The 27954-nt window shown below is 40.2% G+C and overlaps 1 long non-coding RNA gene across 1 annotated transcript; it reads left to right on the top strand.

Annotated features, from left to right (window-relative positions):
- The first annotated feature begins 2132 nt into the window (after positions 1-2132).
- On the top strand, positions 2133-26250 carry LOC116048282. Its single transcript, XR_004104599.1, has 3 exons — positions 2133-2212; positions 15650-15656; positions 26239-26250. It is a non-coding gene; the product is annotated as an uncharacterized LOC116048282 (long non-coding RNA).
- Positions 26251-27954: the final 1704 nt, after the last annotated feature.

Here is a 27954-nt window from a genome sequence, read left to right as displayed (position 1 = left end):
AGTGAGTGTATCTGTGTGAGAGTGTCTGTGTGTGAGTGTCTGTGTGAGAGTGTCTGTGTGAGTGAGTGAGTGGGTGAGTGTTTATGTGTGAGTGAGTGATTGAGTGAGTGAGTGAGTGTCTGTGTGTGAGTGAGTGTATCTGTGTGAGAGTGTCTGTGTGTGTGAGTGAGTGTGTGAGTGTCTGTGTTTGAGTGAGTGAGTGTGTGAGTGGGTGGGTGAGTGTCTGTGTGTGAGTGAGTGAGTGTCTGTATTGTCATGTCTAAAGCGCTATAATCTGACCTTGCGAGCTTTGGCCTCAGCAAATCTTGCTATCACTGATTCCATATCCATAACGTTAGCAGCAATATCACTTGAGCAGCCTGGGCTGGCACTGTCGGCAGCAACAGGTAGCTCCTCCTCGCTAGCAGCAGTGCTAACGGTCGTGATGGTGGTTGTGGCATGGGTTGTAGCGTTGTTGTCATTGTCAGCGGCGGGCATCAGAAAAAACTTTGTTAACTTCGGCAATTTTTTTAAAAACGTTTTGCTTTCCTCCCGCTTCCTCCTTTTTTCAGCACCACTTGGGTAGTTTGGCTTCATTGTAGCTCTACTCTGTACACTGTCTGTCACTCTACACACTCACCCTGTCTGTCTGTCACTTTTTTTTCTCCGTATTTTGCCGCATTACAGCCTTGTCACTTTCGCAGATGCACAGTAAGTGAGATAATGGAATAGTCCAATCATGTAGTGAGGTGGGAGGCCCCCCTCCGGTCTGCGAAAGTAATGATTTGATGCCATTTTTCGCAAATGGAGTTTTAGAAATATATAATTTGCAAAAAGTAAAAAAAAAAAAAAAACCTTAAGCATAAGTTAATGGGGCATTTTGGGGGCCCCTAGGTAGCTCGGGGCCCAAGGCAATTGCCGACCTTTGCCTAATGGTAAAGTCCGCCTCTGGACCTGGCTACACAGAGAGGAGAGAGAGAGAGAGAGAGCAGTGCTGCTGCCAGAGGAGCCGCAGCTGCTGACTGAGTTTACTCTGAGAAGCAAGTCGCTAAAAGGGTGTAGCAATAAAGTCACCATGTTAGCAACAGTGTGTGTGTGTGTGTTATAGGGCTGGGCGATATGGAGAAAATCAAATATCACGATATTTTTGACCAAATACCTCGATATCGATACCGCAACGATATTGCAGTGTTGGCTATTGGTGCTTTCACAAAATATTTACACAATGTGATTTTTGATAAATAATCATCAGTGATGTGGCTATAATGACTAAGTGGGTAAGGTCAAATAATAGAACAGTTACAACAGTCTGGTAAGTTCAGACAATGACATAACTTTACTGTAATGCAGCCTTTAAAACCAGGAAAAGACAACACTTAAGCCATATCACGATATTACGATATCCAAAATCTAAGACAATATCTAGTCTCATATCACGATATCGATATAATATCGATATATTGCCCAGCTCTAGTGTGTTATATCCATTACATTCAGCCAGTCAGAGTTTGGGTATGGAGGCTTGTCCAGGACGGGCACAGTTGACTCAATGGGCGGGCCCGGACCCCAAATGCTCGTCCTTGCCGCCGGGACTGGGTAAACAGCAATTGTTCGCTATATCAACTTAGAAAGGTGATGTGTCATGTTGCGTTTTCTTGAATTTGAGAAAGGAGAGGCTTTGTCCAATGAAGATCAACAAAAAGATTTAATAACGAAATGACATGACAGAACAGGATTTTATGCTGCAGCGGACTGCAAGATGTATTTCCCTCATGGTTCTACATTTTACAGTCCCAAACATTTCTCAGTTTCACAAATATATTCCCTTGAAGTTGTGAGTGGTTCCTTGGATAAAAACCTTTTCTATTGGTCTGTCGTCGCCCAAAAGAAGGCGTTATTTCCAAATCCATGTGTTTTGAGGTTACTTCCGGTCACAAATAAGATCCTAACATGTGGAAGCAAATTCTTTTCACGTTAGTCTTTTGGTCTTAATCTAATCAACAGACGGCCTCCAGACAGAGACAACAATAGTTCTTCCTGCCGTGTGAACAAAGAGCTTCCTCCTATATGCTAAGTGACAGACATGATCTAATTAGCACAGTAAGCTGCAGAGGGCAAGATATTGATAGGGATGCCATTTTCCTGCCTAACTCATTGTGAATACATCAAAACAAAAAAGTACATTGACATCAAAGATCAGCATTGTTTTAACATTTTTAAACTCTACAGTCATGTGTAACTTTTTCTACTGCCCCTAAGTGGCACACTATCCCCCAAATTCTCCTGTGTTATTGTGAGTCATTGTAAAATTATAGAAAAATAGAAAAGCTGATGTATCTTGCATTTTCAGGCCTCCAATGTTTGTAATGCAGTATTTATTATTCCAGCAGCTACAGTGGACTGATGACAGAACTGATACAGATACATTTTTGAGTAAATAAAGCATCACTGCTGAATGTTAGGTTTTTGTGTCAGCCCCTTTACAAAGCAAAGAGCAGTACCCCACCGCAATGCACAGAACTATTATACAAGGATCATTTATATTTGGGATGTAGCATAGACACCAATTTCTTCAGAGAAAGTAGCCTCAATAGATCATAATATAATGCACCCTAAAACATGCTGTGTTTTGAGTAAAGGGCAATGCATTTTTTTCCTGACAGGAGATCTCTTTGTTTACTGAAGTAGAGGGAAAGAACTTAGGTAGAGAGGCAGTGGTAGTACAGTATTTTATACAGCACCTTGTGATAAAACTACAGTGAATATCATAGACTCATGATGACAGTATGAGAGTATGCAAGGGTGGAGCTGTTTTCCTTTATGTATTATCCTAATCAGATTTAGCAGTTCAATGAGAGAGAGAACAAAGAATATTTTTGAAATGAAAGACATGTTAATTGGAGATACCTAACGAAAAACAAAGCATGCATTTAGTTTTCTGAATCTTTTTATCTGCTGCCGGATGCCTTTATTCACAATTATTTGTGAGTGAATCCATTCCTGAAGCTTCAGCTAAATCCATCTTTAGGCCACAGAGATAATGAGAGCAAAGCTCTTCAGGCCTACGGTGAATAAAAAGCAGCCATTGGTACACTGCTTTTATGCTTGTATGTTACTCATAATCTCCAAATCCCTGATGGCCTGATGAAAGATCTCCTACATGGGTATGTGTCATTCTCCTCCTTAGGCTAAAGAATACTTCCCCCTGAGGACGTCTTCTTACATTGTCACTCGTCGGCATGTGTTCTAGCACCTCAGTGCCAGCTCCTGAAAGCTAAAAACTTTCCAGTTAAAGATGGAGACGATAGTGGCCTCAGCTGTTAAGCACTTCTTGCTAAAAATAAATAAAGGTTTCTTGCTAAAAATAAATAAAGGTGATTTGTGGACACAGGTCCATAGGGTTTATTTCCCAGCCAGTGGCTTATTGCCTTTTGGGAAGTGCATTAGTCATATCCCTGCATAAGTCGCTTCTCCTTTGGTGATATTATGTAATCCTCTTCAGACTATCTGGCTTTCCCCACAGTAATGTAGCCTCTTAGCCTGATAGTGCTGCCAGCAGCATTACTACATTACTCATAATCTCTTTAACACTTTTCTATGCATTATTAAATACTCAATGGTGGTCTTTTCCTTGTGCACTATATGGTGCTGACCTAGCAGAGTGTAGCAACTCAATCACTGAGACCTAACTGTAAATACTGTAATTATTATATATATATATATATATATATATATATATATATATATATATATATATATATATATATATATATATATATATATATGTATAAAGCTTTATATGGTGGGAATTGTTAAACTCTTCCAGCCCAGAATTAAGTAAAATAGAAATTGCATTTTAACCCAGGCAAATGATAACATTACCGTGTTAATTAAGAGTGCATTATATACTCAAAGCACCATATCAAATGTATATCATTATACCGAAAATATGAAATGCTTTACTAAAGCTGAAACTAACAGTCTGTTTTAAAATCTGTAAAATATGAGAGGAGTGCTAGGAACTGGAGGCATATTGACTACATTTATATGAACATAAGTCAACTTATCTTGATACAATAAACTCTTATTATTATATCTTATGTCTTGCGTCATATCATCTGTAGCTTATGGATCAATAAGGTCAAACATTCATGTTTATTTCTTGCCTCTTGCCTTCCTAATAGAGTAAGTACAGATACATCTACGGATCATTTCTTTATTCTTTATCAAAAGTAATGCCGAAAACATCATCAGCTTCTGACACTGACATTTCTAATCAAAACGAGAAAAGAAAATGTGTGTTCCGGAAAGCAGAGTCAAGAGATCTTGCCATCAAATCATCACTGAGTCTGTGTTTGAGAGTTGGAGACAGTGAAAATCCCGAAAGGCATTTGCAATTAAAGCTGCATTGGCTGTTCTTCCTCATTTCAAAGTAGGTGAACTACATTTTATGAAAGACTAGCCTCTCTCTGATTTGTTGTCTGAGTACTCATGTTATTTCACCGTGACAGTGCATGAAATTCATGAAAGTGTGAATGCAATATGCACATTTTGTTACTCTACAGGAGACGAGTAGACAACCACTGCAGGTCTGCAGGCCTGCAGCTGTAATAGCACTACATCAGCTTTTTTATAATCATGAAAGCTATTGGAGGGATAATTTAAATTAACATAAAAATACATTAGTTACAGCACACGGACAAATGTGCCACATGCTTTTTGTCATCAGTTGTTCACAGGGCTTGACATCAGCACACACCAACCCGCCCAAATGCAGGTAGATTTCGGCAGTGGAGGGTAACACTCGGACTCTCACTAGCCACTTTGACGGGTGGCATATCTTTATATTGTAACACTGGTGGCTGGAGTGCTGTGCCGCCGCCTGACACAGGAACACAGCTGTGACCCAATGTGCAGCGCTGTGATTCCTTAAAATATCCCCGAGAGCTCCGTTCAGTGCATGCACGCGACATGGCAAGCCGAGGCAACAGTTGCGTCTGTATACTGTATTAAAGTATAGAGAGAGCGTGCAGCAGGACAATTTAGCAGGACATTTGGTCTGTGCACTGCGCTTTCCCGTCACCGAGGACGCGTGTCGGCAGTGATTTTCATTGCTCATTTACGTTCAAAAAAGTTAATGTCAAGCCCTGGTTGTTCACATTTGTTGTAACCTGTTGGGAGCCATTTCACCCATTTCTGCCAGCCTATACTTGCTTCAAGCAAGCTCCCTATAAATGATTCCTGAATACGATTCAGCCTAGGGCCACCTACCTGTGGTGCTTTCACACATGGCAAGAGTACCAATGTGCTTATTATATTTAACCTCGCCTTTTAGTCTTTGGATGAGAGCAAAAAAGGTTCACGTGGGTCGTGGGTTGAAATGTTTTAAGAACCTCCAAATTAAAGCCAGCATGTTCCCTGTACATTTATCAAAAATTATCACAATCTGACAACCCATGGAATAAACCTGGCAAGAATCCATGGTGAAGCTTCGAGGATTAGACTGTTTTTCTCTTTTCTGTTATTGTAGGTATTTACACATACATTCATACAGAGATTAATCAGACAAAATACATTTTGATATTTCTGGTTTCAACATGTGCTTATGGTATCCATAGCAGCAGGCTTTTGCACCATGCAATTTACACCAATATTTCTAGATTTAGCCATAACTACAGTCATTTGCAAAGTCTTTAAAGACTCATAAGCAAGGGCTTCTTTCACTTCAAGCTGCAAAGACTTTCACATGAGGACCAACAAATGCACAATCATATTTAAAAAGTATTTACCTGGCTCACAGCACCTACCCTTTAAGCAGTATCATTAGTGTATATAGTTCCATGCAAGAAGTGCAATTTTATCTTTTTTACTTTCAAAAGATCATAGAAAAACTGAAAAAAACTGATGCCCAACATATCCTATACCACATGATTTTAAATATTTTCAGAACATACATGTAGAGATTTACTATATGTGCCAGGATCAGATTATTCATAATGCACACTCTGTGGAGCAATTGAAGACTCTGATTTTTGCATTTTCATTTCAAATATTCTCTGTTTATACCCACCTTTTTGAAGCCAACCCAAGAAAACAAAGTGTATCAAGATGCTTACATATGCTGAGCAGAGAATTACGGTTGTACACTGCTATAGCATAAAGCTGCAGTGTGTAGAATAAAAAAAAGAAGCCAGAATTTGAAGTGGAGTGAGACTTCCTCCTACAGCGCTCCCTCTTGCCCTGTGTCACACGGCCACACACATTGCGCAGAACAGCCAATAGGAACGCTTGTTCGCTCTGAAATGACCGGAGATTGACCAGAAGTGTCCCATCACAGCTAGATTATCTATCCGTGCGTTCATGGACATCGGAAAAACGTTTTTCCGAGTGAAAACGTCATCATTCACGTCCCTTCCTGTCGGAATCAGAGGTGGGAAACTCGGGCCAGATTTTGCTAACCGAGTTTCCCAGTTGGTGACGCGTTGTTGACAACTGACGTTTGATGTAGGCGACTTTGGTTCACTGAACATATTTCAATGACAATAAACTGTTTATTGTGGACAAATGCCTCTGCTGAGAAACATACACAGACATAACATGTTTCAAATTATTCATAAATAGGCCTATGTATAAAAAAAAAAACAACACATTATCTGTGTCCTTTCCTGTTCGTTGTCCTGCAGATAACACAAACACCTGACGATGTGCTGTTTGTATGCTCGCATAACAAAACAGCAGCAAATGATTGTAGCCTCCATGTTTTCACCAGGTTTTCACACACCTGATGCGATAGGCTATGCCCAACATTTGATGGCAGTGATGCAACAAGTTGTTATGCCAAACACCAATATAACAGAAGAAGAAGAACACGCATCCTCACCATCCTAACCATGTGAACACTGGTAGTCGGAAAAACAACGTAATCACGGGGGCGGTCCCTGTTATTCCGAGGTGGCATGAACGCACCATAAAGCCTGGAAACAGGAGGAGTCAAGAGGAGGTGCAGAAGCCTAGGTTTTTTTTCCTCAGACTATTGAAATACAATATGCTGAAACATTATTTTGGAGCTTTTGCCCAACAATGCCAAAACTAAAGTGCCTACCACATCTTTAAATTAACACTCTCTGTTGATGGGAATACTGATGGTAATACCTCGTAATATCAAAACCTTGTCTTTGTCAAAACAAACTGTAGGTGTTTCCAGATCCTGGAAATTCAAAAGGCGCTGCTGGCATGCAGTGGTAGCTACTGCAGATCTTCTTTGCAGATCACACAGATAATCTGTAGGAGCTGGAAACCCTAAGGAGAATGTTATCACATTCAGTCTATCCTGCTACACAGAACATTTATTTGTCATGCTGGGATCCCAGATTATTCCATTAGCCGACCCGTGGAAACACATTGCCGCATTTTTGCGGTATGTTTCAATTCCCATTTAGACGTGAGGGACATGACTCAATAAATCAACAATAATGTAAAAAAATTCACTCAATTTGTGCCAGTTTATGCTGTAACTATAGGTTGGTGAGAGAAAGTCTGCATTCTCACCCTGAGACCACAGCTGAAATTCCGTGAGTTTTGGTTTTTGAACAGTAAAATTGGGCACTCTGATCCAAAAAAAACATTTTTCTGACTTGAAGTCATAGACATCAAAACAGCTTTTCAGACTTTTGTAGTTGAAAAAGCCTGGTTCGGATCATCATTGATTGCCCAAAAGCCAAATATTGTTGTATCTGCTTCTGCATTGACCTACAGTCCTCTTTGGATCTAAAAATAAGTCTCTTCTCAACTCTTTACACAAGGGCTGTTGGAACGAATACCGAAAGTCAAATACAATTCAAATAGTACAAAAAATCAATACTATTCGAATGCTGAAATTACTATTCAAATGTGACTTTTTTTTTATATAAATATGTTGGCTAGCGTTAGCTAATCTCCCTCTTCTCATCTTGGCCATCATTTCAGTTTTTGTGTCTTAAGCACTCCTGTAGAACCTAAGTGTTGTAAGAAGCAACAAGAGCATGTGCACTGTAAGAGGCACTGCATTATTTATCCTGTGCTGTCATATACGACACAAGTGGAGTCAGAGTGGTTTAAAATGCTGGGTGGGGCTGTCAGGGAAAAAAGATCAGGCTGGTCCCTAAGGCCAATCGTATCATACAGCTTTAGCAGGGAGGTTTAGATGCAGCTGTTGCAACATTAGTTCCAGCATGTAAAAACAGCAAGTAAACCAAAACTGTTTTTGACTACCAGTGGAGTTCTTTATCAAGTCTAAAAATAAGACACTCTTCTTGTGCAAAATACGTAGCTACAGAAAACATCTAGGGACCTATAATAATTTATTAAACACAGCAGACAGTGGAAACAAAAAATGTTCCTCCAATAGTTATTTTCACAGACATTTTTGTATAATGAAGGGACATCTGATAAAGGTCAGCTTGAACAACATGCTTTAACATGCCAAAGAATCTAAGCCCAGCTAAATATAACCTGTCAATGTCTTTGTTGTGACAACTTAACATGAACCTAAACAACATAATCTGTCATTAATATGTCATGGCAGGCCTAATTATCAAGCTTAAAGAAACTTTTTGGCTTTATGTGTTAACATTGCATTAAAGTGGATTTGACATTGGCTGTCATAAAACCGTTGATAATTGGGTCGTGAATATTTTCTTTGACCTCAAGAAAAGTGGACCCATTTGGACTTTTCATTAAGAGGTCTTAAATGTTTCAGCCATTTGTCCATCACTTTGTTCATGTACGTTATTCAGGTGTATTTGCTGACTTAATATGTGGATAGTTGTTTTTAATCAAATCAGAAATGCAATTTTTTTTCTTGAACTGCTCCGCAATATGTCCACGTACCCCCTGGCAACTACTCAAATATCCTCGAGGTACAAGTATCCTTGGTTGGAAACCACTGCTCTAAACTTTTAAAGTGGAGATGTTGTTGCATGCATAAGACAGCAGTAGAAGATGGAATACATTTAAGTTTTTAATTGTAAAAGTATAGCGATTATTCAGCTAATAAAATATAAGCCCTAAGGGCCAAGACCATTTCACTTTAGTAAGTCTGCCTCTTGTTGTTTCACCTTCTCTCACCTTGTCTGCATCCTCACTGCTGACTTTCTTCTCATCGGTTATTTCTGACATCCTCCCATCATTCAGTTTTCTGTACCTGCCTCCATTTTCATCAGTCAACTTCTCACGCCCCTGAATCGTTTTTAACATCCCATCCTCCTGTTTTTTCAGTCCCCTGTCTGTTTGCATCTTAAGATGCGAGATGGATGGAGACAACTCCAGCTGTCTATGCTGCCTTTTATTCCTCCTCTCCAAATGCACCCCTGCTTTACTCTCTCAATGGGGAGTCTAGAAGATGTCTTCCATATTTTTTTATTTTCATCCCTTTTCCAGCTGCTGTCTTCTGTCAGACATGTGCGCGCACACACACACACACACACACACACACACACACACATGAATATACCCAGAGTCAAGTCTGTCTCTTATCCTCGTCCCATGGGTTTATTTTAGTTAAGGCAGTAGCAGCAGTGGAGCGAGTTGTATTTTGGTTGAGCTCCACTGAGGATAGAAGTCACATCTCAATTACAGTATGGATAGCCTTAAGATTAACTAAATCAAGACAGAAACAGGTACACTAAAGGAAGAAAGAAAGAAAATATTAAAGGAGATATATGAGGAAATAGAAACAGAAGGAAAGTGAGCAGTTATTCAGAAGGCTGGAGGAGAAGATGGAGAGAAATACAGATGGGGGGGGGGGGTAAAAGGCTTTGTTATACTAAATGGGTGCCAACTGGAAAACTGACAGGACCATTTGAAACCATCAGGGGAAGTCAGAGTTTGTTGGGCAAATCTGAAGCTCTGAAAGTGAAAGGCTTTGACGCTAAAGACATTGGCCCTTCACTTTGAGTCCAGTCAGTATCCAACCAGAGTTGACCGCATCGAGCCCACAACTGAAATCTGATAGGAAATGGCTTTAGCACTACAAGTGCCGGAATTCCATAACTACTAGAATTGCCGTGAGCGGTCATTTTGACCGCCATATTCCAAACTCTATAATCTCTCATGATAAATACCTAATTGTGATATTAATGCATGTATTGTGTTACGATATCTTTAGGAAAACGAAATAACACCAAAATGTAAATTTTAACGAGTTTAATTATACATTTGAGTAGTAGGCTTAATAGGCTACGTGTTTCAATAAGTCATATCATGGCATAGTAAACCGTAATTATTTCATAGGCTACATTCATATCCAAAAAATATGCTATGAAAATTCATTCAACATAACTCATAACAGTATCTTATTTGAACATTTATAACCTAACCTAACCTGGCACTGCCTCTGTTTTTGCGTCTGCTGCGGTGTGCAGCGCTGCTCGGACCGTGCGCCGCTGCCCTTTTTTCCTCCATAAACTCCGCTCTCAGTTCCTCTGCCAGTTGCTGCATGAATGTGTGATGCCCACACTTGTTACTCGAGACCACTTGTGACATTTCTCTGATAGAGACGATGATAGTTACTAAGCAACCAATATACATCTTCAACCGGGCGAAAGATTAAAAAGAGTACCGCGAAAATCTGGGCGGTCAATATGACCGTATATGGCCAAAATAGGTAAAAGTGATTGTATTTTCTTTGCCTTTTGTGTAATGTATATAAAAACAATTTTAAATGAAAATATAGACTCCTTTAGGAAAAGTCAGGTACCAGCAGGATTGTATTTTTTTATTCAGTTATTTGTTTATTGTTTATTCACAAGTTATTACAAATATAAATTTCAAAACGGTCAAAATGACCGTCATGGCTGTTCTAGTGTTAAAGGAAACATTTAGTGAATTTTAACAACAACAAGAGAGGATGTCTGCCTGAGTGGTTGTGTTTTCAAATGATTGATGGTAAGGAAACTGGTAGGTAGTGGTGGGAGAATTTAATGAAATTTTTATGGATTAAAAGCATAAAACATGAATTGAACATGACCCTTTTTATGCATTATAATTTGTAACCTCACTGCAGAGCCTATGAACAGCTCTTAGCAGTTGTAAAATCACTTAAAAAAAATACCCTCTTGTGGTTTATTGTGTGGTAATTCTGCATACACTCTGAAATACCATTACTCCAATTTTGTGCCTCTCTGATTCTGGGAGGGCCAATTTGCAAATGTATGCATGATGTGTGAAGAAGTATACTGTTGTCAAATTATTATACTCAGTAATCTGTCGCTGCTCTATTTATTCTCAGCACAACTGCTTCCTCTCAAAACAGCTGGTACAGGGACAAAAATCCAACTGTTGTTGGTAGTCAAAAAGTAGAAAGTGAAACCCAGGAGAGGAAGTTCTGGCAGAGGCACTCATGTAGTTCAAGAGGCAGGGAGGGTTTGAACTTTGAGCCCAAATCGTTTTTTCAGCCACATTTTTCTAACAACAGTTTAGACAAGTGCAGCAGAGGAAAACGCAAGAGCAAGTTACTTGAGAACAGTGTTTGAGTGACAACACTTAGTTTACTTCCTGAAAGAGATACAAGCAAAGGAAAGAGACAGAAACAGAGGGAACGGCGGAGGCATTAAATCTCAGCGGATGTAAACAAACATGGAAAATGACAATGAAAAAAGGTGAATACCGTTTTCACCTTCACATTTGAAATCAGTTTATTTTAATCACTGTTATTTCTACGTGACAACACTTCTTGCATCAAAAGCAAAACTAGCAGCATCACATCACTGTGCATTCTTGGCGATAGCATAACAGCTTTTTACAGTATTAAACAATTGTTTAGCGTTTATACGCAGTGCAGTGGAAACTTTTTTGATAGTTAAAGAGCTGTATAATATGAGAGAGCAAAGACAAGTAATTGAAGCTGGTTTTCCCGAAGTGTGTGTGTGTGTGTGTGTGTGTGTGTGTGTGTGTGGTTTGACAGAGTGAGACAGATTCCTCAACTCCTTTCAATTATCTGGAACTCAAACTGTCTGATGCTGATAACACGTTCTGCAGCCCACACAGCTGCACAGGCTTCACTTTCAACATACTTTCCTTGAGGTGTGTTTACGGTACATGTGTGATGTGTGTTATGGCAAGCGCCGAGATTTTTAATTTTTTTTTCATGTGTCTGTGAGTTGGGATGTTGTTTGTGCATGTTTGTGTAGAGAATTAACATGTTTTTTGCCGTTTATTTTGCATACGTCATATGGATTTTGATTGTACCTTGAAGGGAAATCCAATCTTGTGTGTGTGTGTGTGTGTGTGTGTGTGTTGGGGGATATGGGCTTCTCATGTTATACACACAGGGTGTTTCCTACATAAGGTACACTCTGTTATCTGTGAAGGAAGAACATAGAAATCCTTGGCTCATAGTTAAGGTAATGGGCATACGTAAAAAATGCGACAACTCAGCTTACACAAGCCCACATCACAATGCTTAAAAAGTAAAAGGAACTTGTGTCCTGATGTGAGGGATCCATGCTCCTTGCTCCCTGTTTTTTTGTAGTTTTGTTGATAAACTAACTGGTATGAATGCACTCCATGGATGGCAGGTGAAAGACTGTGAGCCTTGGCCGTGTCTGTGTGTATCTGAGCTCGGCCGGGGCAAGTCAGAGACTCAGTGAACCATGTGAATCACCTGGTGGGCAGCAATTACCTGCTTGCCTTCGCTGTTAACGGCACAACCGGTCACACAAAGGCAGAGGGACGGAAATGAGGAGAGGGACGACAGTCAGGGAAAGAGAAGATAGAGGGTAAAAATAAAGGAGCGGGTTGATGGAAAGAAGTAAAGAGGGAGAGCAAAAGAGAAGGAGGGACAAAAAGCATCTGCGATAAGGACAGGTTTGCTGTCAGCCGCATGACTAGACACAGATACAAGACAGACAGAGAGAGAGAGAGAGAGAGAGAGGGAGAGAAAGGAGGAAAAGAGGAAGAGCTCATCATATCGAACCGAGATAGAAGAATAGAGTGGGAAGGAAGAAAGCACTTTGGTTAACTTCATCAATACACACTGAAAGAGCGTACAGGATGGAAAGATGAAAGAGGGGAAAGAAAAATAGAGCAGACACAGGTGTGCTTCAGTTCCCCATTTTGCCCGACTGTGACTGGCGAAGGTACAGTCATGCATGATTTAAGATGAGATGTTTTTAGAAAAAGGTTAGAAGTTTGAAAGGGAAAGGACACTGGGCTTGCACCTCATAAAATGGATAGTACACATTTGTTGCAGTGAGAGTTGAATGTGGAAAAAGAGGTCAGACAGATGCGGATAAAGGGCTATTTAGAGTTGGAGACTACAGTCGGCTGCCCAAGTTTAAAAGTGAAGTCAAAGACTGGCAGAAAGTTGTCTGTAGTTAGATTGAAGCTGTGCGGGTGCTCTAAGGTACCCTGTGAGAGTTTGTTTCTGCTTGTGTTTGCTGGCCCACGCCTTGATCATCTGGTGTTATGTAGTAAGTCTTAAGTGATTAATGTATTAAGAACAGTGTACCGTGGATGGCACACTTAGTCGCTGTGGCGTTGCTGTTACCTCCACTCATAAATTTCGTTATAACTTTAAAGCATTAAATCTTCAAAATATACGGTCATGCAACACAACAATTGAAAGCTTAGCCTCTCATGATTCAGTTAAGCCCACACACAAAGCATGAGATGATGTATAGCAGTTCTACAACTGTAATCAAGTTAAAGAAAATAAAGAAATACAGAAGTACACTGCGCAGCTGGTGTCAAGAGTCGAGTGTGTATTCATACCTTTTTCATTCTCCCTTTATCGACATTGGTGATATTGTCCCAAAAACATTTTTTTCATACCTCGCCAACACTCCAAAGAAATAGAATATCCAAGCCATTTTATCCAAAACTAGCTGTTTGCCTCACAATCTTGAAATTACGAGACCCGAATTACAAAAAAAGACCAACGCTATTCCACTTCCAGGCTTTTTAAACGCATCTCTCGTCTCACATTAGACTTCTAACGGCCAATGAGGGCATCCATTCTATTCTCTGAAGTCTTACAAAGCAAACAAGACCTCTCATAAGCCAATCCGTTCCCAGGAGCCGGAGATAGCCAGCTGAAAGCCCAATGATAGGTAGGCAGTCGATCTAGGTCACAGGGGCTTCCATAGATATATATAAAGGCTTGATGTCTCGTCTGCGCTGCTGGGCAATGGAGGTCGACGTCCGCACCTGGTGGCCGTCTTGCCACAGTCAGCTCGCTCACTTGTAACATTGTGTTTTAATAGTGCATGTACTTTTTAAATAACCATAACTTGCTCAATTTTCTACCGATTTTCAAATGGTTTGGTTTGTTATAAACGTCAGAGATGTAGTTATGACACTGCATACTTATGAATAATTATAACCATGGACTTCCATATGAAAATAACATTAAACAGATAGGTGCAATGAATATACACATGCACAAGGTATTTATGTTAAATCAATATATAGGCTACTAAAACTCAGTGTGCAGAATGGCAACATGAGATATATATATATATATATATATACTTTTATAATATGAATATTACTAATATATTAAAATAATTTGAATTATTACATGTTTATTTTAAACAAGTTTAAACTATTATAAAAGGGACATTTGATTTCCCTTTACAAATATACATAAAGAAATGCTGCATGTTGAAATCCTCACCATGTAGAGAGAACTACACTACTGTGGAGGTATACACATGGAGGATAGAGATAAAAAAATTCAATTAAATTTTATTTGTATAGCGCCAATTCATAACAAAAGTTATCTCAGGACACTTTTCAAATAGAGCAGGTCTAGACCGAACTCCGTATAACATTATTTACAGAGACTCAACAGTACGACCATGAGCAAGACCTTGGAGACAAGGGCAAGGAAAAACTGCCTGTTAAGAGGCAGAAACCTAGGACAGACCCTTCGGCTCTAGGTGGGTGGTCGTCTGACTCGACCAGTTGGGGTGACAGAAAGAGAGACAGAGACAGAGAGACAGACAGGTGCACAGTAACAACAGTATTGGCAATGGCAGTCAAGCAGGACCATGGCAGGAGGCTCCACTATGATCCATGAGAACCTGCGAGACGAGAAAGCACAAGAACTCCGGGGAAGAAGTGAAGTTAGTAACATGCATTAATGGGACATGAATGAGTGCAGAAAGAGAGAGAGAGGAAGAGAGGAGCTCAGTGCACCATGGGAAATCCCCCGATAGTCTAGGCCTATAGCAGCATAACTAAGGGATGGTTCAGGACTCACCTAATCCAGCCCTAACTATAAGCTTTATCAAAGAGGAACGTCTTAAGCCTACTCTCAAATGTGGAGAGGGTGTCTGCCTCCCGAACCACAACTGGAAGCTGGTTCCACAGGAGAGGAGCTTGGTAACTGAAGGCTCTGGCTCCTGTTCTACTTTTAGAGACTATAGGAACCACAAGTAGCCCTGCATTCAGAGAACGTAGTGTTCTAAAAAAAGGTAATAGGGTACTATGAGCTCTTTAAGATATGAAGGGGTCTGACCATGAAGAGCTTTATAGGTGAGGAGGAGAATTTTAAACAGACAGCAGCTCTGCTTGCTAGTCCCAACTCTGGGTTGGCTCTTTTGATTGAAAAGGTTGCCTACCCCTGGGTGTAGTTTCAATGTTCACACATGTTTATTCATTCAAGTGTATGAGTGACAGAGCAAGTGAGATAGCCAGTAGTTCTCAAACTTTTTACACAGAGTACCACCTCAAATAATGTTGGGCTCTTAGACTACTAACACCATCATAGACCTTTCTGGGTCCCACCAAGATAAAGGATTTAATATAACAAGCCATATGATGCTCTCATTTGTTTGACATTCCACATGCAAATACTCACAATATCAGGTTGAGGTGCATCCTGAGACAAGTCCATCGGCAGGTTGTCTTCCGCTCTTCTAGAGGTGGTTGTGCTTCTTGTTGCTACCAGCTAAAATAAACATAAGTAAAGACGTTTTGAGTGTCTAAAATGTACTGTAATAAACAGCACATTATATAACTTGCAGTAACAAAAACTAAAGTGACATTTAATCACATATTGATATATCAATCTTATACACCTTGAATTAGTGTTGGTCAATGATACACATACCCTTTAAAGATGAGCTGGAAAGTTGAAAATGGTGGCACAACACCATCTTTAAGCCGGACATTCTGCCCCCTTCTGTCAAAGTCCTCACTCCTGAAGTGCTCACTGCAGAGCAATGTCCTGTCAGAGGCAACAAAACCGTCCCTTCTTAGGGCAAGTTCCCACTGCCTCCTCATCTTTCTGGTTTTGGGAAACCTTAAAAACGTGAGAAATGTACCCAGATATATAAATTATTGTCAACATTTCCAACCCTTTTTTCCTTCTTTCAACATTAACGGTAAGGACAAAAATACACACCTAAATTATCATATGTTTGGAGTAATTGTATGTATGCATGTGTGCATGTATGCATCATGTATGCATGTATGTACTTTAGAATAAGACAACCACACTAAACTAGTTACAAAAAGGTGTCCAAAAGAAACATTCAGCGATTGTGTAAACAAACTTCTAAAAAAAGCCTTGGGTCAACAACAATCTTGTAATACTATTATGTCATAGCCCCGCTGTTCCTGTGTAACAGGACCTGTATTGTACATATATCCACTAAGTAACTAACGATTATCCCAAATATCATCATAATATTGTCATATCTTACAGGTGAAAGGTGATCCCACGGGCTCTCGTTTTGAGACTCTGGCGATTGGAGCATCCGTAGGCTGCACAAAAGTCTGGCATCTTCTCTTATAAAGACAGCAATTTCCTGTATCACAATGTAAGATGTTTTTAACAAACCAAACCGATTGGAAATCATGTGCATCTTAAGTTATATTGAAAAAAAAGAGCAATTCTGCCCCTCCCACTGATGTAAAATTGCTGGGTAGCAGCTAAACTGTAACGTTAGCTGCTACTAGGTCTCACTCAAAGCTTCTTGTCATTAGCCAGCTAGACTAATAACTACAACCACACTCACAGCTTCTTGTTATTAGCCAGCTAATAACTACAATCACATCCACAAAGATTGTAATTTAGACAAAAGATTAGTCATCATAAAATCGTTATTGGTGTCAGTAAAACCTATATAATTGAACAGCTTGATTGTGGTCTCAGCCTTGATAACTTGCAAGTAGTTGTGATACACAACTATGCTGCACGATTAAGTCGTTTTTCGAAAAGAAAAGCTGCAATTTCAACATGTTCAAGCATCCAGAATTATAGCCACGTTAATAACGTTTGTAAGAAACCAAACCGTTTGTAAATCCGTCAAGATTTCAGCGAGATAAGAGTATTTGTGTTCGTGCAGATCACTCACCTTACATCAGGTACCACAAAGCCCGCATGTGACAAGATGGCCGCCGGTGATGACGTTAGAGACTCCGCCGTAAGACATCTAGCCCTTATATATATCTATGGGGGCTTCGATCGACATTTGCTTCAGCCACTTACAATTTCATGTTATGAGACCCTCCTACCTTTTTAGCCAATAAGGAGACGATTCAAATGAGCCCATGCAACATGATGACATTTTTAACCCTGTAATGGCTGTAGCTGTTTCAAAGCACACACAGGGACTGTTTTAATGCATAGCACTCCCTGAACCATTTATAATTACTTATTTCTATATATTTATGTATATAGTTATTTCAAGTATGTGTGTGATTGATGTGGGTGTGTTTTTGAGAAGTTTTGTATTTTTGCACTTTTTTGGCTTTTTTCTTTGAACTTTCCAAATGGATCCAAGAAAAACGGACAGACATACCTGTAGAAAAAAAATCATATAAAATCCATTTTTGAATCTTGATACTTTGACTTGATTTTTTCTGTAGTAAGCTGAGACAGATGGCTATGGCCTTGTGTTGTCTATATCTCACCTAGATGTGTTACAGCAGTGTATTTTAGTCATTTTACAGATGTATGACTTGGATGGAAATAAAAAACCTCAGTCAGTAAGGCCTAGAATCACCCTGACACACAACAAACAACTTTTAAAATGCTTGTTTTCTGAATGGAGTTCGGATCGATCAGGGCTGTGCTAACATTGGAGCCGCTCCATCAACAAGACAACATATATTTAATTTCAGAACTTACCAGGTAGTCCAACTTACCTGCTTACTTTTCCCAAATAAAGCTTCTTTTTCATCCGGTCTCTGTCCAAATAGTAAGTTCTATAGAGCTCTGGGTGCCACAGACAGCTACAGTAATGCGTTCCTCCCTTTCTGCTTCAACAACTTTAGGACATCAGGAGAATCTAAACACTGATTGGCTTTTGAATTTCTCGCTCAAGTTCAAATATTACAACTCATGGGAATTAACGCCATTCGCGTCTTCAATTTGCGTCTATTCGCGTCTTTGCATTGATATATATATATATAGCTCATAGTTCATTTAATATTTTGTTGTTTTCTTTTGTGGGGCACAAATGTTCCACCAAAACAAGTTCCTTCCTGAGACTATTTTGCAGAGCCAATGTCACTGTGTCCGGAGCTTAGCGCCACCCAAGACGATAGTGATTTGTTTAAAAGAAATGCAAACAACCCAGAGCGTGTATTTCTCCTATCTTAGAATGTATCTGTGGTGTAGCCAGACCTTACCTCACAGCGCTGTGGAGGTATGTCTGGCAATGTGAGACTAGGTCCAGCCTAATGTCTATTCATTGATTCACTCATCTGCCAAAATCCATTTGGATATTTTGAAATGCTTTTCAAGGCAAATATTGGTATATGTGATTGATTGAGATTCATTAATCACAAAGCTTGTAATTCATTTGATTGTTTTAATCGCTTGACAGCCCTAATTAACTATAACTTTTACTTCATTAGACCTGTTTTGAAGTAAATGTATTTTCCCTTTGGGGTTTGACAGATATTCAAGGAATTGACCCGGTTAAGAGTTGAGAACCAACACCTACACTGCAGTTTGTCAGTGCCAAACTAGTATTCATATACCCATTTAGTTTTTGTCTATTTTTGTGCAAATTGTTTTACAACATTATGTAAACTTCAAGAAATGTTGTGATTAAGGTAATGCAAAAAGACAGACTGTCAGCTGTGAAGCACAGCTATGTCTGCAAGATGATCACTGCACTACTAATGGATTTCTGCACACACACACACGCACACACGCACACACACACACACACACACACACACACACACACACACACACACACGCACACGCACCTAGATAGATAACAGGATGGAAAGAGAGGGAGGGAGTCATAGAGACAGTCAGAGAGGTGATCAGTGCTTCACTAATAGAGTTCTGCAGAGTCATAGCTCGCTGGTCTCCTAATTGACTTTGTGTCATCTTCATATCATTTACATACTGTTGCCCTGGGTGACGAGGTGCAGGAGAGACAAACACGTGTGTATGTGTGTTGTTAAGAGTGTGTACGTGTGTGCTCCTGTGTGTAGGTAAGTAGAGATGAGTGCAGTGTAAATGCTGTTAGATAGACCCATTAATCATGTGCTTAACCTCATCAGGAACCACACACACACACACACACACACACACACACACACACACACACACACACACACACACACACAAAATAAGAGATGGTGAGAGTTGTAGAGATTCATACAGACTGAGAGGAAAAAAGCGAGAAAGAAACCTTCGTGACAGCTGTCACTAGTGGGTGAATGTAGCTCAGGTGGTGGAGGGAATCAACCAAATCAGTCCCCAGCTCCTCCTGGCCTTATAGCAGATTATAGCCAACTTGGGGTTTAGTGTCTTGCTCGGCATTGGGTAAGAATCAAGTTGCCTCATATTTAAAAAAGGCACTGAACTCACAAATTAAAAACATAATCTACCCACTTATCTCACTTGTATCACCCATTTATATCATCCAGGTAACACAAGTCAGATAATGCAGCTTCATTTCTGCTTCTTTTAAAACATAAAAGTGAATAGAATCACTTGATTCTATTCACTATTCATTCTCTATTCACTTGAAAAAAATAGTACAAAATAAACATACAATTACAGTTTTTCTCGATTGCTAAGACACATTTCTTGAAAGCGGCTCTCCTTTTCTCTAAACTGTGAACACAAAACCCAGTTTTCAAGCTACATTCACAAAACCTCAGACTCTTCTTGCAAAACCAAACTTTCACCTCAAAACAGTTCAATCTGTGCTCAAAACTGAACTATGTTGTCAAATCATGCCCCGAGTCAATCAAAATTAAACACTACTGAACAGTCACTAAACACTACGTAGAAAAATAGAAAACACAATGCTCAGGACATGTAGCTGGAGAAATAAATGTTTATTGTTCACTGTAGGCTAAATGCATGTTGCAAAACAAAAAAAAAACCTGTGCATTTAGCACTTGTACAAAAAGACAAAACAGAAATCTTGTGCATATACACGTAGCACTTGTAAAAACAAACAGAAATCTTATGAGTTTGCCACTTGTGTACAGTAAGCCCATGTAAAAATAAAGTACAAAAATATACAAATAAGTGCATTACTCAGCCACAGCATCATGTCTCCGTACTGGGTCAGGCCACAGGACTTCATCCACATCACAGGCCACATTTTTTCTGGCCAGGCAACGGGAGAAAAAACCCCTGGCATGCCGTATCCAGGCTTGGCATGCCTCCACACCTATGTCACCACAGGCAAGTCCCATGGCTTGCAGGAGATTTACCCTGGTGTAAGGTTGGCGTTCATATACCTTCCACCGCCATGAGGAGAAGAATTCCTCAATGGGGTTTAGGAAAGGGGAGTACGGTGGAAGGCAAAGATTGATAAAACCTTGGTTCATATTGAACCACTCTCTAATCTGGAGGGCACTGTGAAAACTCACATTGTCCCAAACAACAACATAAATGGGATGCTCATCCTGCTGCCCTAACAGAGCATCTCACATGTGATTGAGGAAAATGAGGAGCTGGTTAGTGTTGTAGGGCCCCAGGTTGGCATGATGGTGGACAACCCCATGATTGCTGATGGCAGCACATAATGTGACATTGCCACCACGCTGCCTAGGAACACCAACAATGGCCCGATGGCCAATCACATTACGGCCTCTCCTTCTCCTTTTGGTGAGATTAAACCCAGTTTCATCCATGTAGATGTATTCATGGGATCTTTCCATTGCATCCAGTTGAAAAACCCTCTGTAGAAATAGATATAGTTTTGTAAGTGATACAGAAGTGATTTAGGCCACTACAGTAAATCACTACTTAGAGTAATCAACATTGAATGTGTCTGGATATATGCCAACCTGTACATACTGGAATCTTTGCTCTTTGACTGTCTGAGTTGCGATCAAAGGGCACTCTGTATAGCTGTTTCATGCGCAGTCTGTTGCGCTTGAGGACACGATCAACAGTAGAGAGGCTGACACTGTTGATACCCTCAAAATTTACATGGTCCTCAATGATGATCTGCTGAATTTCACTCAGTTTAATGGCATTGTTCTCACGGACCATATCAACAATTAGGGTCTCTTGGTGTGGGGAGAACATACCTGTCTTCCCACCCCCATGTAGCAGTCTTTCAATTCTACAAAAAGAGAACATGGAGTTACAAAAAATATACATGGAATACTAGGCCTACAAACAGTTAGACCAACCCTCCATTACAATACTACAGTACATTGGTACAGTGATGTACTGAAACATATATTTACTTACAGTATACTGTGGTACAGTATATAGTATGTCATACAGTAATTGCTGTCAACATTTACATACTGTACTATAATGTCAAAAAAAGGTAATTACCTGTTCTCTAAATCTTCGGATTATGGTGGACACAGTGAATCTACTGATGTTTGGTTGTACCCTTTGTCCAGCCTCCCTCATGCTCATACCATGGACAAGAACATGGTCAATCACAGTAGCTCTGATTTCATCAGATATTACTGTTCTTTGTCTTCGCTGACCACCTCGACCTCCTCTCACACGAACTCTTCCTCTCAGATTTCTATCCATTGTAGGACCTCACAAACCAGTGCTCTATGAACTGGCTTATATGTTCCCTCACATCATTAGCCACAAGTGTGATCAATTTTGAGTTGTTGTGTTCAAGTGGTGACACCTGTGCTTTAATTGTGTTTGACTTTTGTCACCTGTGCTCACCATTATGCAGCACGGGTGCATCACAATGAAAATGTGTTGGCAAGTTGTGTCTAAACAGGTGAAAAGTGCTTATGGTTTTGCCAAAAGAGTGATTGATTCAATCAGTGGGTTCAGGCAACTGAGCATTTGGTTCAGACAATAGGGTTTAGTGTTTTAGCAATTGAGAAAAACTGTAATTAAACTGTGTATGGCAACAGAATCCTAAAGTTCTGAAATTAAACACATATTCAGCATGTATGCTATTGTCTTTTGCAGTTTACTTTAGTTGCTACAGAGTAAGCAGATGCCAATTTCAACTGATTCAGCGTGTAGTTTGCTAGCTCCAAGTTTGATTGCATTTGTTTCCCGAAGCGAACAGAGTTTGAGAACGGCAACACACAGAGCGGAGAGCGGAAGGACGTGTGGCTCACAATGTCTGGCAATTATCTTGGAAATGCACTTCCGTTTATCCAGACTAGATCAATACAAACGCGGTAAATGAGTCCACTCTGTTTCATTTACAAAGCACAATTTAATCAGTAAGAGCAGAGACGGGTTTTGGAGGAGGAGAAAAGGGACAGGGAGTGATTGATAACAAAGAGAAACGAGTGGGATGAATATTGAGAAAGATGGAAAGACAGACAATGATAATCAGAGAGAAATGGAGACAGGTATAGGGGAGAGAGACAAGTAGGGTAAAGTGAGGTAAGTGATGCAAAATTATGAATTGAGTGAGGAACCTGTTCTCCGTATCCTTAAAAGGAAACCAAATCCAGCCTGATCCCATTCCTGTGTTAAGCTGCCAACAAAGCCAAGATGATGGAGAGAATAATGAGATTAACGAACAGAAAGCAGTGTGAGCAACGGGACACACACCTGGAAATACAGACACAGTAGACCCTGTTTCTTAGCAGGTAGCCCAAAATAAGTAACTTTTTATTGAGATGTTTATTGATGTGCAGTTGATAATTACTGGGCACATTACTCCATGCTGTCAGCGTTATCCAAAGTAAAAACACAAAGTAAATACTAAACTGCTAAAGAGCAAAAAGGAAATTATATTAGTGTACACACATGCAAATAATTTCCCAATGCTTCAAAAATAATCAGATTTTACAGAAATATTCATGCATTTATTGTGAATAGCACATGATGGTAGGCTTGTAATTGTATCCATAGCAGGGTCTTGTATTTCCATAGGAACTACATGTCCCACATGTCACACACCCTCTTCCTCTGACTATCTCTGCTGTCACTCATTGCTACACTACACTGACACACACTTGGAAGTACACGGACAGCACAGAGACGAATGGTTAGTGAGCTGGGAAACAGTCCTTTTAGCTGCCGGACCTCTGTCTTCAATCCTGTGTGACAGCGACCATCCATCCTGCTCAAGTGTCCTTCAGCAAAACACTGAATTCCTCCATAGTCAGCTCTTCCAGCATCGATTGGAAATATCACACGCTCTAGAAATACAAGAATGTTCTGCTTGTGTGTGTGTGTGTGTGTGTGTGTGTGTGTGTGTGTGTGTGTGTACTACTCATTTATTTAACCAGTGTGTTGGTCCAAACACAGTCATGATCACGTGTCAATGGCGTGTGTCAGTCAGCGTTTGTGTAATGCAGAGGTGGTATATGCAAGGGGGTAAGCTTCGCTTCAGAGCTCGAACCTCCTATGGCGCCATTTTGATGCTACAAAACGATCACCCGATGTTAGCATTCCGTTGACTGCCATTCATTTTGACGTAACTTTGACAGCGAATAACTTTACATCTGAAGCGTTTAAAGACTTTATTTGTCCATTGTTTATTTCTAAAGAAACACAACAATGTATAAAAGGCTCCATTACCTTGTACCTCACGTTATGGCTCCATAGCAGACGTTTTTGTAAAAATAGGCTAACGATTGTATCATAACCACACGACTTACTGTCGCATAGTAGAGGAATTACCGTATAGTACAGGAGAAGCTCGCAGGCAGTTCAGACTTAGCTGTTTAAGTTTAATTACTAATGTTAACTAGCATTTTAGTTAGCAGTAATTAGCCTGTGTCCATGTTATCTCCTTACATATACCTACGCTCTCCGTCTCTGCAATATTCGGAATGATCGAGATTTCTCTTGGCACAGCTACCAGAAGACTTACAACTTTCAGACAGGTTGCTCACGTCACATTTACATCGTCTCTCTCAGTTGGAGGCTGCGCAGTAATGCTCGGCGCTCACTGGAAAAGTGCTTCTATTATCCTTCAATGGTCTCCGTCCAGAGCAACGGGATCTGTTGGTCCATTGTTGTCTATGGGTATATGTTGTATGTGGATGTTGTTAAATGTGTGCGCCCGCACAGCATGCGGCGAGTGTTCCTTTTTAAATCTCATCTGATAAAAGGTGTTTTGACAAGATTGAGAGGAGGAGGTTGAGAGAAGGAGGTTGAGAGTGAGAAAGAGGGAAGCTTAAGAGAGAGAACGAGAGAGAGAGCTTTCAGGCTGTTCTAGTGGGAGATGAGTGGGGAGGCTAACAGGGAAGAGATGAAAGACAAGGTGGAGGAAAGCTGGAAGTGGTACTGCCAGATAGAGATAAAACCAGAGGCTTGAAGAGAGAGCGGGAGAGGCAGTCATTTGGAAGGTCTAAGCTAAAGTGCTCTAATAAAAGAAACACTAATTGGGAAACAAATGGAGAAGGGGTTCAGAGACAGAAAGAAGGGGCTAGAAGACAAAAGGCATTGCAGCTGGACAGATTTGATTCAGCCAAACTAGCCTTAGCTAGGTGGTGTACACAAACAGCAAAGATAAAGGAAAGCACCGAAATGTGGTGTAGTATATGCAAGACAACCCACTATCTGCACAGTATAGTGTGTATGAAAAACATGGTTAAGAATCCAGAACTCTGGTTTGCATGCATGTATGACAAGTGGTGCAATGCAAGGCACATTAAGTTTTTTTTTATAGAGAAAAGTTTGTACACAAGAACATTAACAGTGCTTTATGCAGATAGTTATGAATCATAGATATAATCAGCAATGTAAGAGAATAGAAACAAAATGGCATGATTGGGGTTGCAACAAACAATTATTATAATATTAAAGTGCCCATATTATGAAAAAAACACTTTTTCTGGGATTTGGGGTGTTATTTGTGTCTCTAGTGCTTCCACACACATACAAACTTTGAAAAAAAAACATCCATGCTGTTTTGAGTGAGATACAGGTTTCTGAATGTGTCCTGCCTTCAGTCTCCGGGTGACCTGTTCAAAATCTGCACGGCTTTCTACGTCAGTAGCTGAAACGAGGGGGTTAGGGGGCTAACCGTTAGCATGCTAGCGCTAGCATGCTAGCTCATTCTCAATGGCACAACACTGCTATAACACACACAAATTCACCCTAATCTACAAAATAAATTGTATAGAACTACTTACATGTCCCTGTTCTGCAGGTATTCCACGCAAAATTGGAAGTGCGCCCTAGTTTAGAAGAAGTCTCCCGGCTAATCCTGCCTTGTACAGGCCGAAGTTGGAGAAACAACTAGCTAGCAATTGTGAGCTTACCTAGCTACTGCGCATGTGCGACTGCCAACAAAGATGTTACAGAAGTTGCGAGGTCTCAATATATCGACTCAATATCGTTATCGCGATATCACGTTGCGCGATATTATACCAAAAGTCTCGCGATAATTACGCGATATTTTGTATGCGTTGCATCCCGCCCGACATGTACCCAAAGAGTATAGAAGCAACAAGAGGAGAAACTCAATAGAATGTTGTGTTACATTCAGTCCAAGATGGCGGAGCTGCAGTTCCATTGAGTTTCTCCTCTTGTTACGTCTATACTCTTTGATGCACCTCTCGAAAAATACACATCACTTGGTAGCGTTGTATTTCCCCCGACTCATTTCCTGGTTCTCCTTCTCCATAAACAACATGAAATCAAGGAGAGGGTTAACTTTTCCTGCTACAGATTTTCCACCGTGGTCAGAAAGAACAGAGGAGACACTTAAGTTTCTCTCACTAACACTCTACGGTCACTACTCGCTCCGAAGAAAATCACCGTCACTCTCTCATCTTTTCTTAGCTCTACCACACACACCCACATGCTCGACGCACACACCGTGTGCAGAACCATAAAACGAAGCGAAAGAAAAGAAAGGAGCTAAAGAGAGAGCGAAGAATGGAGCAAAAAGAACACAAAAGTAAGAAAATGAGTGTTGCTCTGGGAGAAGACGAAATAACAGATTGAAAAGAAACTTTAGAGGCCAAAAGTATTAGCTACAAAAGAGAGCGACATGCACTCGCTTGTGGGTGCTCCTGGGCGTGCCTAGCCTACCCCTGCCCTGGTTGCTTGGCAACAGTAAACAGAAATTCTCCGGTGCTACCTTAAACCACGTCTTAAAAGTTACTTCAGAGGTATTGTTAAGTCACAAGAACGATGTTTTTGGATTTAAAAGTATTTATTTCTCGATAAAAGTAACACAATATATGACATTAAATGGCAAACATCTGATATATACATAAATACGATGTCCTGAAGCGTTGTCCGCCATCTTGAATTATTTTCTTCGACTTGAGCCACTGACTTACGTCACGCAGCCCTCACGCTGCCTTCACTCTGATTGGCAGTCGCTCGTGGCCAAACGGCCACTCCCATTAAAAATGAATGGTAGCTGTCTCTTGTAGCTAATGTGACTGTAGGATAATGCTTCCTCCTCGGTAGCTTGGAAATACTTTGGTTTTAAGCCAACAGATGTGCATTGCATTGTTTTTTTATACTGTAGTCGTGTATATACTAGGGCTGCAACAACGAATCGATAAAATCGATAAAATTCGATTATTAAAAAAGTTGGCGACGAATTTCATTATCGATTCGTTGTGTCGTGCGACACGCCACTCAGTCGCAGAGATAAAAGCAATTGAGTTGAGTGCCGTGCGGAGCGGCGTGGAGCGAAAGAAAAGAAAAAAGAGCAGAGCGGGGGTAGAGAGGAAATACGGAGAGAGACCGGAGAGACCCTTATAACGTTGTTCTGAAACACATGGTGGAGGCAGAGAAATCAGTATGACCTAAGTCATCCAAGGTGTGGGAACATTTCACACTAAATAAATCGAAAACGTGTTAATTGCAAGATAAGCAAAAGCGACATGGCATGGCACGGGCGCACCATGGTGATGATTCAGCACCTAAAACGTAAACATGTTGGAGTCCTTGATGAGGAGGAAGGGAGTTCAACAGCAGGGTAAAGTCACTACACAATCTTACTTTTGTTCCGTTTTGAAGTGAGGAACGTAACGTCTCTCCAGTGGTGCTGGTGTTTACTCGTTATCTAGCTGACTAGCATGACAAGCTAGCGTTAGCTCGTTAATAACAGTAGTAAAGCAGGACTAAAGATACGTTTTTATTCACTCGCCTTTTTTGGCCCATTAATTTTTCAATCTATTGTCATGTATATATTCTGTGCTTTGTCCCATATCAGTTATTGTTGACAAATATATTTGTGTGTGTTGTACTTTTTAATTTCATTTTAAAGTTCTTTTATAGCACTTGGTCATCTTAAGCTGTGTTTAAATGTGGTGTACAAATGAACTTAACTCGCACTTACTACAGTGATGGTAATAATTTAATGAATAAGCTTCAAGTGAACGTGTGTGTGTGTGTGTGTGTGTGTGTGTGTGTGTGTGTGTGTGTGTGTGTGTTTGTGTATCTGCTCTTTGGGTTACTTACCTTTACACAACTATTAACTAAAACAACAAGTATGTATTTAAGTATGTATTGAGTTGATGTAAATTAATGCTTTTTTGTTTTTTTATCCGATTCATCGATTAATCAAAAAAATAATCGACAGATTAATCGATTATTAAAATAATCCCTAGAAAAAAAAAAAAGCCCTAGTA

The sequence above is a fragment of the Sander lucioperca genome, chromosome 5, assembly GCF_008315115.2.
Source record: "Sander lucioperca isolate FBNREF2018 chromosome 5, SLUC_FBN_1.2, whole genome shotgun sequence".
Lineage (NCBI taxonomy): Eukaryota > Metazoa > Chordata > Actinopteri > Perciformes > Percidae > Sander > Sander lucioperca.
Note: the sequence above shows the minus strand (reverse complement) of the source record. Positions and strands in the feature narration are given on the sequence as shown.